Genomic DNA, 12,443 nt, shown 5'->3' on the forward strand with positions numbered 1-12,443 from the left:
AACAAGTGTTTACTATATAAATTTAAAGCTGTGTTATTCAGCTCTTGCCATCACTTCATGTATAATGTCATCCTGTATCATGGGGCTGTATGATGAGTCATGCTGTTTCTACCCATTGCCCTCAGGTCGATTTATTTTTTGTAGATGAAATTGGGTTTTGGTTTTTTTTTTAAATCATTTTATTGGGGCTCATATAACTCATCACAATCCATACATACATCAGTTGAGTAAAGCACCCTTATACATTCGTTGCCCTCATCATTCTCATAATTCGCCTTCCGCTTGGCATACATTCATCCATTGTGTCCAGCACACTTTCACATATGTTGCCATCATCATTTTCAAAACATTTTCTTTCTACTTGAGCCCTTGGTATCAGATCATTTTTTTTTCTCCTGCCCGCTCTCCCTCATGAACCTTGAACGATAATAAATTATTATTTTTTCATGTCTTACACTGACCAGTGTCTCCCTTCACCCACTTTTCTATTGTCCATTCCCCTAGGAGGGGGTTAGATGTAGATCATTGTGATCAGTTCCCCTTTTCTCCCCCCACTTTCCCTTTACCCTCATGGTATTCCTACTCATGATTGGTCCTGAGGGGTTTATCTGTCTCCTGGATTCCCTATGTTTCCACCTCTTATCTATACCAGCATACATGCTCTGGTCTAGCCAGATATGTAAGGTAGAATTGGGGTCATGATAGTGGGGTAGAGGAAGCATTAAAGAACTAGAGAAAGTTGTATGTTTCAATGGTGCGATACTGTACCCTGACTGACCCCTCTCTTCCTTGTGACCCTTCTGTAAGGGGATGTCCAATTGTCTACAGATGGAATTTGTGTCTCCACTCCGCACTTCCCCTCATTAACATTGATATTTTTGTTCTGGATCTTTGATACCTTATCCCTGATCCCATCGACACCTCATGGTCACACAGGCTGGTGTGCTTCTTCCATGTGGACTTTGCCAGTTCTCAGCTAGATGGCCGCTTGTTTATCTTCAAGCCTTTAAGACCCCAGATGCTATCTCTTTTGATAGCCCGGCACCATCAGCTTTTTCACCACATTTGCTTATGTACCCATTTTGTCTTCAGCGATCATGTCCAGAAGGTGAGCATCACAGAATGCTAGGTTATTAGAACAAAGTGTTCTTGCATTGAGGGAGGACTTCAGTAGAGGCCCAATGTCTGTCTGCTACCTTAATATTTAACCTATAAGTATATATACATAGATCTATTTCCCTATTATTATATATAAATATATTTACATATGTACATGCCTGTATTTAGACCTTTATAATACTCTCTGGCTCCTATTTATTTCCTCTGTTTCCTTTTACTTTCCTCTTGTTCCACTATCATGTTCAGCCTTCATTCAGGTTTCAGTAATTCGTCTGTTACATTGCACTTGATCAAGCATCCTACATTCTAGTAGCCATCGATTTTAGCTCATTTCTCATTCCCTTGTACCTGGGTTTGTTAACACCCATTTTCTTTACCCTGGTTGTTTTCTCCTCCAGATTGTGTATCTCACCTATCTTATCTAGATAAACATGCAAAGACAATAGTTACAAAAACAAGACAGAGCAAAACAAAACTAGAAAATGAAGCAAAACAACAGCAACAGAAAAAAGAAAAGCCTGCAAATAGATCCAGGACCTTCAGGGGTGTTTTCTGGTAGAGTGATGGGGTGTCACGCCCTGTCCCCAAAGTCTATTTTTGGTATTCCCTAGGGACCCTGGTCGATTTTTATGCATAGTGACCTGTGATATGATTTCCAAGTCTAGATCTTTATGGGAGCAGAAAGCCTCATTCTCCTTTGGACTGGCTGCTGGGTTTGAGTCACCTTACAGTTAACAGACTATCCGGCTAACAGACTATCCGGCTAACGCTTATCCAGCTGCTCCCCCCGCGCTCCTTAAAATGTGTCAGTAAGGACTCTGTAGTGAGCATAGGATGAATGCCAGTTAGTTAGAAGAGGAAATCTTTTCCTTTGCAGAGTTGTGTGAGAACGGCGCGTAGTGTGAGGGAGCCGTCAGCGTGTGTCGAGCAGTTGTCCAGAAAGACCCTCCCACTCGAGGGAACTGGAGGGTGGCGTGGAACTGAATGCACAACATTTCAGAAGTGAAGAAGGAAAGTGACTATCTCCGAAAATGCCCTAAAACCAGTTTGTGACCTCCTTCGGACTCTTCCTTCCTGAAGAGTACGTCAGTTTTCACAGGGCTTACTCGAGCCCCCAGAGGAAACGCTCTTTTCTGGCACATTCTTCTTAAATTGAAGAGATCCGACATGTATCCGACACTCCTCTCGCGGGAGTGCTCACGGGCTAGCGGGTTGCGCACCACGCTGCCAGCCTCAATTCTGGTTGTCCAGTGCAGCCGGTAAGCAGTGGACTCAGGAAGGGCTTCCCCCACGCCCCCATAAAACTATTTTCTCAAAGTAAGGCTAGCTAATTGTGATTACAACCTGAATTGTGTTTTCCTTTCATTGTGTGTGTGTGTTTTGTTTTCAGTTTGGGGTTACAGTACAAATGTGTTTTACGTTCACTTAGTGGGTTACTTGCCTATTTTGCTTTGATGAGCCTGTGGACACCTGATATTTCCCACAGAAGAGGAATGTAGCTCTAATGGGAACATTGAGCATTGTGTGCTGGCCTCTTTGGGGGATGATTCTTTTCACGTGGTAGGAAAGACAGCTCCTGCAGCCCCCCAATGCTTTGTTATTTCTGTTGCAGTCACCTCTTTCTTACTCACAGCCTACGATGTATAAGGGAAGAGTACTCAGGCAGCTCCGAGTGGCTCTGTAGGCATGTATCCCATATATACTACTATCCAAGGTTTGGGGTTTTTTTTAATTACTTGTGATTTAATGCCTATATCATTCCATATTTCAATCACACTGATTAGAATTGTACAGTTGCTACCATAATCAGTTTCCAGCCACTCTTTCTACATAGACCTAACCGAGTTTATGCCCAGGGAAGTGGAGTGTTCCAATTGGCCAGCTCAGATATTATAGCCACCCTAGAGTGGCCACAGTATTTTGTGGGGGTGGGGATGGGGTGCATTATTTTATTTATTTATTTTAATAATTTTATTGGCTCGTACAATTCATCACAATGTATACCTACATCTCCTTTGTCAAGCACATGTGTACATTTGTGGCCGTCATCATTCTCAAAGTATTTGCTTTCTGCTTCAGCCCTTGGTATCAGCTCCTCATTTTCCCCCCTCCCTCCCTGCTCTCCTATCCCTCATCAACCCTTGATGATTTATGAATTATCATTATTGTCATATTTCACACTCTCCGACATCTCCCTTCACCCATTTTTCTGTTGTCTGTCCCCCAGGGAGGGGATTGGCCACGGTATTTTTAAGCCCTGCAGGACTATGCTAAATGGAAAGGGTAGAGTTTAGAAAATTAGAGGAGAGAGAAGAATAAACCCAAAGCAGCCAAATACCAACTGTATGCAGCTTACCACAGGGAAGGCTTTCAGTGCCAATGATTTGGACTCTGGAGCGAGAGCTTTGGTGGTAACAGTATAAGGTACCGGGGAGCTCATTTCAATCTTAACTGCATTCACTTACAGACCACCTAACTAGGAGTCAGAACTGGCTCTCATGTCATCTCTCCCACTTATTGTTAGGCAAACTGCCTCCATTTCCCCATCTAAGGCATGAGCATGTACGACTGACTAGAAGTCTGTGATACTTTTACTTTTCAAAAATAAATGTAGAGCAACACCAAAGTTTTGAAGAAAGGTAACAGAAACAAGTTGTATTTATATTTGGGATATTTTTCCCCCTTCCACACCCCTTTTACAGACATATTTCTAATATGGAGGGGTGGGAAGAAATCGTCTTTCCTTGGTTGGAAATGAATTGGCAGGTATGACAGCACTGGTTTCTACTTTGAAGGATTTTCTTGGCTTTGAGGTCTGTAAGCAGTAAGTCCTCAGTAATAGAATTAACCTCATGAAACCAACCCTTCTGTACACCTTTTCCCCACACCAAGAATAGGCTACATTTGTAGGATTACATAGGATACGGTGAACGTGTTTTTGCTCTTGCTGTAAATCTGGGTCACTTTTGACATTCCTGAACTCTGTTTGCAAATACCCCTTCTTTCTAGAGAACAACTGGGCTTTCACCTTTAAAGAGAAGCCTGTGGTCATTGTTACAGCTGGAAGAGAAAGTCATGGGAACAAATTGTAATAGCAGCTAATAGAAAAAATATTACTTTCTCCATGTTTATTTGTCCTTGAAAGCCAAAGTCACTCTTAAAAATAAATGGGGTGGAGGTTCATGGGAGGAGGGAAACTGGAGACTTGAAAGCATTTGTATATGACAAATCAAGACGGCCTGTCTTCTGTCACAATAACAGGCTGTTAATTCATTTCTGAGACCTGGGTAGAGAGAGGCAGAGTAGGGAAGATTGTGCTTAGGTTTGTAGACCCTGTTTCACAGCCAGCTATTGGTAAGAGGTGGGTGTGGTGCTGGGACTAACATGCCATCAGTGGGTCTTTAAAGGAATGATTAATGGGTGATTCTCCCAGAGCACTCATTGTGGTTTGTAATACTTAAGGAGTCCTGGTGTCACCCTGGTTAAGTAACAGGTCAGTGGTTTGAATCGATCAGTCTGTGCAAGAAAAGACATGGTGGGCTTCTGCTCCAGTAAAGATTACAGCCTAGATAGCACAGTGCACAAAGACAGGGTTTTATGTCTATTTTGGTGAGAAGTTACAGGGGCTTCAAAAGCTCATCAAGCAATTGGAGGTGCAACTATTGGTCTCTCCCTGTCCAAAGGAAAAAAGAATGAAGACAGTCGAAGACACATGGGAACAATTCATTCAATGGACAATTGACCATGTGAATATCAGCTTCTAGGACTCGAGTCCAGAAGAACTAGAAGGTGCCAAGCAACTACTAAGGATCAGATTAGAGGGCCTGGAGAGTAGGAGAAAAGTGTAACAAAATTCAAAATCATAGAAAAAATCAAGTTCATTCAGATTATGGTCCTCAGCCACCCTTCAGGTCTTGAAAATGAACTCACTCCATCGCTCAATTTTTAACCTTATGACAGGTCTGTATGGGGAACATAACCCTAGGGAGGTACACACACCTTAAAATAATCAGCCAGTTGGGACCTCGAAATGAGATCATCTTTGTACCTCCAAATGACGTCATCAACCTGATTGACAGGCTAAACCCCACCCCTTCACTCCTGTCTCAAATTGACAACAGATTATGTAACTAGCAAAGAGGAAAAAACTAGGAGGCAAAGGACATTTATAGGGGTCCAAATACAGGCATGTCCATATGTAAATATATATAATGATAGGGAAATCGATCTATGTATATATATTAAGTATTAAGGTAGCAGATAAACATTGTACCTTTATACAAGTACTCCCTCAATGCAAGAACACTTTGTTCTAATAACCTGGAATTCCATGATGCTCGCCTTCCTGACACGATTGCTGAAGACAAAGCGGGTACATAAGCAAATGTGGTGAAGAAAACTGATGGTGCCCGGCTATCAAAATATACAGCATCTGGGGTCTTAAAGGTTTGAAGGTAAACAAGCATCCATCTAGCTGAGAAGCAACAAAGCCCACATGGATGAAACACACCAGCCTGTGTGATCTTGAGGTGTCGATAGGATCAGGGATCAGGCATCAAGGCCCAGAACAAAAAATCATCTGAATGAGGGGGAGGGTGGAGTAGAAACCTAAAGCCCTTCTGTAGACAATTGGATATCCCCTTACAGAAGGGTCAAAAGGAGGAGATGAGCCAGTCAGAGTGCAGTACAGCGCCGTTGAAACACAGAACTTTCCTCTAGTTTAATGCTTCCTCCCCCCACCACCCATCATGACCCCAATTCTATCTTACAAATCTCACTAGATCAGCGCATGTACACTGATATAGAGAAGAGCTCTCAACACAGGGAACCCAGGACAGATAACCCCCTCAGGGGCAATCGTGAGAGTAGCAATATCAGGTTAAGGGGAACGTGGGGGGAGAAAGGGGAAACTGATCACAATGTTACATATAAACCCCTCCCAGGGGATGGACAAGAGAAAAAGTTGGTGAAGGGATACAGTGGTCAGTGCAAGGCATGAAAAAAAAATTGTCAAGGGTTTGGGAAGCAAGGCAGGTGTGGGAGGGAGCGGGAAAAAATTAGCTGATACAAAGAGCTCAAGTAGAAAGAAAATGTTTTGAGAATGATGGCAACAAATGTGCTTGACACATGGATGGATGCGTGGCGTGCGGTAAGAGTTATATGAACCCCCAATAAAATGATTTTTAAAAGAGGAAAACATTTTAGGTGTCATGGGATAGGGAAGAAGGGGGAGGGGGGAATGAGCTAATACCACGAGCTCATATAGAAAGAAAATGTTTTGAAAATGATGACAACATGTACAAATGTGCTTGGCACAATGGACATATATATATAGATTGCAATTAAGAGCCCCCAATAAAATTATTTTTTAAGTGGTAAGGTGTTAAATTTTAACCTGATGGGCAGGCCCCAATCCCAACTATGCGGACACCCCCCTTCCTCCCAGAAGAATTCACTTCAGAGGACAGCACTGAGAAGCTACAGCTCAGGGAGAGGGCCACATCTCATCAGAGCACACAGGAGCAAATGAAGAGGTAAGGAGAGGGTAGAACACACCCTTGCCCACCAAGCCCTGAGGATGATATTCCTACTCAGAGCAGGCAATGCACAGAGAGGATCATAGGCCGGGCCCCACCACCCACAAGACAGATCCCTCACTTGACCCATAGTGCTTCGAGGGACAACACTGGAGGCACAGTGCAGGAACTGTGTCTATCTGATCCCACCACTCCAGGGTGAAACGCTAAGGGCATGCAACAAAGCAGCAAGGAGAGCAAAGCAATGAAGTCCCTGGGGAATACCAAAAATAGACACTGAGGCCAGGACATGCACCTCATCAGACTCGTCTGGAAAACACTCTTAAAGGTCAATAAACATACCTGGAACTATTTAAATCATACAACTCATCATAATCCATACGTACATCAATAGTGTAAAGCACATTTGTACATTCGTTGCCCTCATCATTCTCAAAACATATGCTTTCCACTTTAGCCCTTGGCATCAGCTCCTCATTTTTCCCCTCCCCTCCCCCTGCCCCTCCCTCATGAACCCTTGATGATTTATAAATTATTATTTTGTCATATCTTACACTGTCCAACATCTCCCTTCACCCGCTTTTCTGTTGTCCATCCCCCAAGGAGGAGGCTATATGTAGATCCTTGTAATCACTTCCCTCTTTCTACCCCACCTTCCTTCCACCCTCCTGATATGGCCACTCTCACCACTGGTCCTGAAAGGATCATTTGGATTCCCTGTGTTTCCAGTTCCTAACTGTACCAATGTACATCCTCTGGTCTAGTCAGATTTGTAAGGTAGGATTGGGATCATGATAGTAGAGCGGGGAGGAAACATTTAGGAACTAGAGGAAAGTTGTCTGTTTCATCGTTGCTCCACTGCACTGTGACTGGCTCGTATCCTCCCTGTGGCCATTCTGTAAGGGGATGTCTAGTTGCCTACAGATGGGCTTTGGGTCCCCACTCTGCACTCCCCCTCATTCACAATATGATTTTTTGTTCTTTGATGCCTGATATCTGATCCCTTCAACACCTCATGATCACACAGGCTGGTGTGCTTCTTCCATGTGGACTTTGTTGCTTCTCGTCTAGATGGCCACTTGTTTACCGACCTGGGACTATTTATAGGCTTTTCTTTTTTGCGTGTGTCATTGGATTTTTTGTTGTTTAGTTTTCTTCTGTTGCTTTGCTTTATTCTGTCTTGTTTTTTTGTGCATATTATCTCTGCATGTCTATCTAGATAAGATGGCGGGATGAACAATCTGAAGGAGAAAACAATGGGACTGACATTTCCGGGGGACATGGGAGAGGAGGAGGTGGGGGAAAGGAAGTGGTGTTAACAAATCCAGGGACAAGGGAACAATAAGTGATCTCAAATTGATGGCAAGGAGAGTGTAGGATGCCTGCAGGCTTCATCAAGGGCAATGTAAACAAGAGGAATTACTGAAACCTGAATGAACGTGATAGTGGGACAAGAGGAAAGTAAAAGGAAATAGAGGGAAGATCTAGGAGGCAAAGGGCATTTATAGAGGTCTAAATACAGGCATGTACAAATGTAAATTTATATAAAGATAGGGAAATAGATCTATGTACATATACTTATAGGTTAAATATTAAGATAGGATACAGACATTGGGCCTCTACTGAAGTCCTCCCTCAATGCAAGAACACTTTGTTCTAATAACCTGGCATTCTGTGATGCTAACCTTCCTGACATGATCGCTGAAGACGAAATGGGTGCATAAGCAAATGTGATGAAGAAAGCTGATGATGCCTGGCTATCAAAAGAGATAGCATTTGGGGTCTTAAAGGCTTGAAGATAAGCAAGTGATCATTTGGCTGAGAAGTGACAAAGTCCACATGGAAGATGCACACCAGCCTGTGTGATCGTGAGATGTCGATGGGATCAGGGATCAGGCATCAAAGAACAAAAAAATCATATCAATGTGAATGAGGGGGAGTGGGGAGTAGAGATCCAAAGGCCATCTGTTAACAATTGTACACCCCCTTATAGAAGGGTCACAAGGAAGAGAGGAACCAGTCAGGGTGCAGTATAGCACCATTGAAACACACATTTTCTCTAGTTCTTTAATGATTTCCCCACCACTATCATGACCCCAATGCTACCTTACAAATCCGGCTGGACCATAGCAAATACACTGGTACAGATAAAGAGCTGGAAACACAGGGAATCCAGAACAGATAAACCCCTTAGGACCAATCATGAGAGTAGTGATACCAGGAAGGGAAGCAGAAGGTGGGGGAGAAAGGGGAAACTGATTGCAATGATTTACATATAGCCCCCTCTGTGGGGGACGGACAATAGAAAAGTGGGTGAAGGGGGACATCGGTCAGTGTAAGACATGAAAAAATAATGATTTATAAATTATCCAGCGTTCATGTGGGAGGGACTAAAAAAATGAGCTGATACCAAGGGCTCAAGTAGAAAGAAAATGTTTTGAAAATGATGATGGCAATAATAGTACAAATATGCTTCACACAATGTATGTATGTATGTATATATATATTGTGATAAGAGCAGTACGATCCCCCAATAAAATGACTAAAAAATTTTTAACCGGAATTCATTTGCAACAATCTACTTTCCAATGCTTTCTGCATGTTAGCAAGGCTCTTCCCCACCTAGTCTGTGGTCAAGGTATTCACCTGAGGCTTAATCCTCACTGCTTTTGGTAACTGAACAAGTGTTAAATGGGTAAAAACATATCAAGATTATTATAAAGTCTTAAAAATTAACATAATAGTTTATTGACATGCCTTACACAATCTAACATATCTAGCCACATAGAATACTGTTGTTCACTCCTCTCCAGTGGGTTATACGGTCGTCCATCCTGTCAGCTCCCCTGCCCCTCCTTCTCTTCCTGTACCTCAGAGAACCATTGCTCCAGTCACTGTTTCTGAGGGTTATCGACCTTGGCTTTCCTGTATCGAACGATCTTAACTACACAAATGAACATATGCAAGTCTAACATGATTAATGAGGTAAAACAAATATAAACCATAATAGTAAGAGGAGGAAATATTAAAGAATTAGAGGATAGTTGTGTATTTCATCAGTGCCGTACCACACCCTGGATTTATCATCCCTTCCCGTGGCCCTTTTGAGAAGGCCTGTCTTACAGGTGGGTTTTGGGTCTCCACTACATCCACGCCCCTTCACATAGCTTTGGATGCTTGTTTTTGACCTTCTGATACCTTTTCCCTTTGACAAATCATGATCACACAGGCTGGTGTGCTTCTTCCATGTGGACTTTTTTGCTTCCCTGTTAAATGGCTGCTTGTTTAACGATAATCCTTTAAGACCCCAGACACTATATCTTTTAATAGCTGGGCACCATCAGCTTTCTTCACCACATTTGCTTATGTACCCATTTTGTGAGTATCACACAATGCCACATTAGAACAAACTGTTCTTGTACTGAGGTAAGATTTATGTAGAGGTTCAAAGTCCATCAGTTTCCTTTTGGCATTTGCACACATACATATCTAAACAAATACATCTATATTTATATTTACATATATACATTTTTTCCTTTCTTCTTTCCTCCTGTCCCTCTATCATGTGTACCCATTGTTCATCTCTCAGTAATTCCTCTGAAATGCAATCTGATTGATCAAACATGACCAGAAAAGCTATATGCTCCTTGCCACAAATTTTAGAACCCTTACTATTCTCCTTTACCTATTGTTATTAGTTCACTGCTCCCCACCACCTTCTCCCCTCCCATGCCCCACTGTGGGATTGCTTAATTTGCCTATCTTGTATACACACACACACACACACACACACACACACACTATACAAATAGTCCCACGTCTAAAAATCAAGGACTAAAGCCCTTCCCAGTCTGAGACTTTCCCCATGCTACCTGTCCAGAAACATCCTGGGCACAATTTCATGATTATGCCCAGCCTATCCCTAGAGTTATTAAGAAAAAGAAAAAGACAGCCATGTTATTCAGTACTTACCACACACCAAATACTGCGTTGGTGCCAGAAAGTCACACTGAATTAAGGGAGGACACGGAATGAGGGATATCACGGATGACATCAGATGGGTCTTGGCCAAAAGCCAGGCGAATACCAGAAAAATGTTTATCTGCGTTTTACTACCATTTGGCTAGCTGGATCATAACACATTATGGGTAACACTGCAAAGAACAAGAATTCCAGAACATTTCATGATTATGCAGAACCCGTCCATAGACCAAGAGGCAGTTGTTCAAACAGAACAGGGGGTACTGTGTAGTTTAAAATCAGGAATGGTGTGTGTCAGGGTTGGGTCCTTCCACCACACTTCAATCTGCTGTGTTGTCAGGGGCCATCGAGTTGGTTCTGCCTCATAGCGACCCTGTGTACAACAGAAGGAAGCACTGCCCAGGCCCGGGCCATCCTCACAACGGTTCTTTCATTTGAGCCCGTCAGTGCAGCCACTGCGTCAGACCGTCTTGTTCAAGGTCTTCCTCTTTTTCACTGCCCCTCTACCAAGCATGATGTCCTTCTCCAGGGACTGGTCTCTTCTGCCCAAAGTATGTGAGACAAAGTCTCCCCATCCTTGCTTCTAGGGAACATTCTGCTTGTACTTCTTCCAAATGTGTTTGTTCTTTTGGCAGTTCATGGTATTTTCAATGTTCTTCACCAGCACTGTAATTCAAAAGTATTAATTCTTTTACGGCCTTCCTTATTGTCCAATTTTTACATGCATATGATGCAATTGAAAACACCATGGCTTGGATCAAGTCCTCAAAGCAGACTCCTTGCTTTTCAACACTTTAAAGAGGACTTGTGCAGCAGATTTACCCAGTGCAGTACCTCATTTGATCTCTTGAGTGCTGCTTCCATGAGCACTGATTGTGGATCCAAACAAGGTGAAATCTTTGACAACTTCAATCTTTTCTTTATTTATCTTGATGTTACCTACTGGTCCAGTTGTGAGGATTTCGGTTATGTTTGCATTGAGTTGCAATCCATCCAGAAGGCTGTAGTCCTTGATCATCAGCAAGTGCTTCAAGTCCTCCTCACTTCTAACAAGCAAGGTTGTGTCATCTGTATATCGCAGGTTGTTAATAAGCCTTCCTCCAATTCGGATGCAGCATTCTTCATGCGTATGCTGAACAAATAATTCAAGAAGCTGGACTACATGAGAGGAACATGATATCTGGATTAGAGGAAGGCTCATTAACAACCTGCAATATGCAGATTGCACAAACTTGTTTGCTGAAAGCCAAGAGAACTTGAAGCACTTAATGATGAAGACCAAAGTCAGCAACCTTCAGTATGGAATACAACCCAAACTAAAGAAAACAAAAAACCTCATGATTGTACCAATAAGCAACATCATAATAAATGGAGAAAATATTGAAGTTGTAAAGGATTTAATTTTACTTGGATCCACAATCAACACCCATGAACGCATCTATCAGAAAATCAAATGTATTGCATTCGGCAAATCCGTTGCAAAAGTTCTCTTAGAGTAAAGGTGTCGCTTTGAAGGGTAAGACACACCTGACTCAAACCATGATACTTCCCATCATCTCATATGCATGTGAAAGCTGGACAAAGACGGAAGGAGAGCTGCTGCCTCTGCATTTGGTGTTAGTGATGAATATTAAATGTACCACGGTCTGTCAAAAACACGACTCTGTCTCACGCACTTTGGACCTGTAATCAGAATGGACTAGTCCCTGGAGAAACACATCACGCTGGGAAACTGGAGGGCCAGTGAAGCTGGATTGAGACAGTGGCTGCAGCAGTGCTCACACTTAATGAAAACTGTGAGTGTGA

This window comes from Tenrec ecaudatus, chromosome 3, assembly GCF_050624435.1.
Source record: "Tenrec ecaudatus isolate mTenEca1 chromosome 3, mTenEca1.hap1, whole genome shotgun sequence".
Classification (NCBI taxonomy): Eukaryota; Metazoa; Chordata; class Mammalia; order Afrosoricida; family Tenrecidae; genus Tenrec; species Tenrec ecaudatus.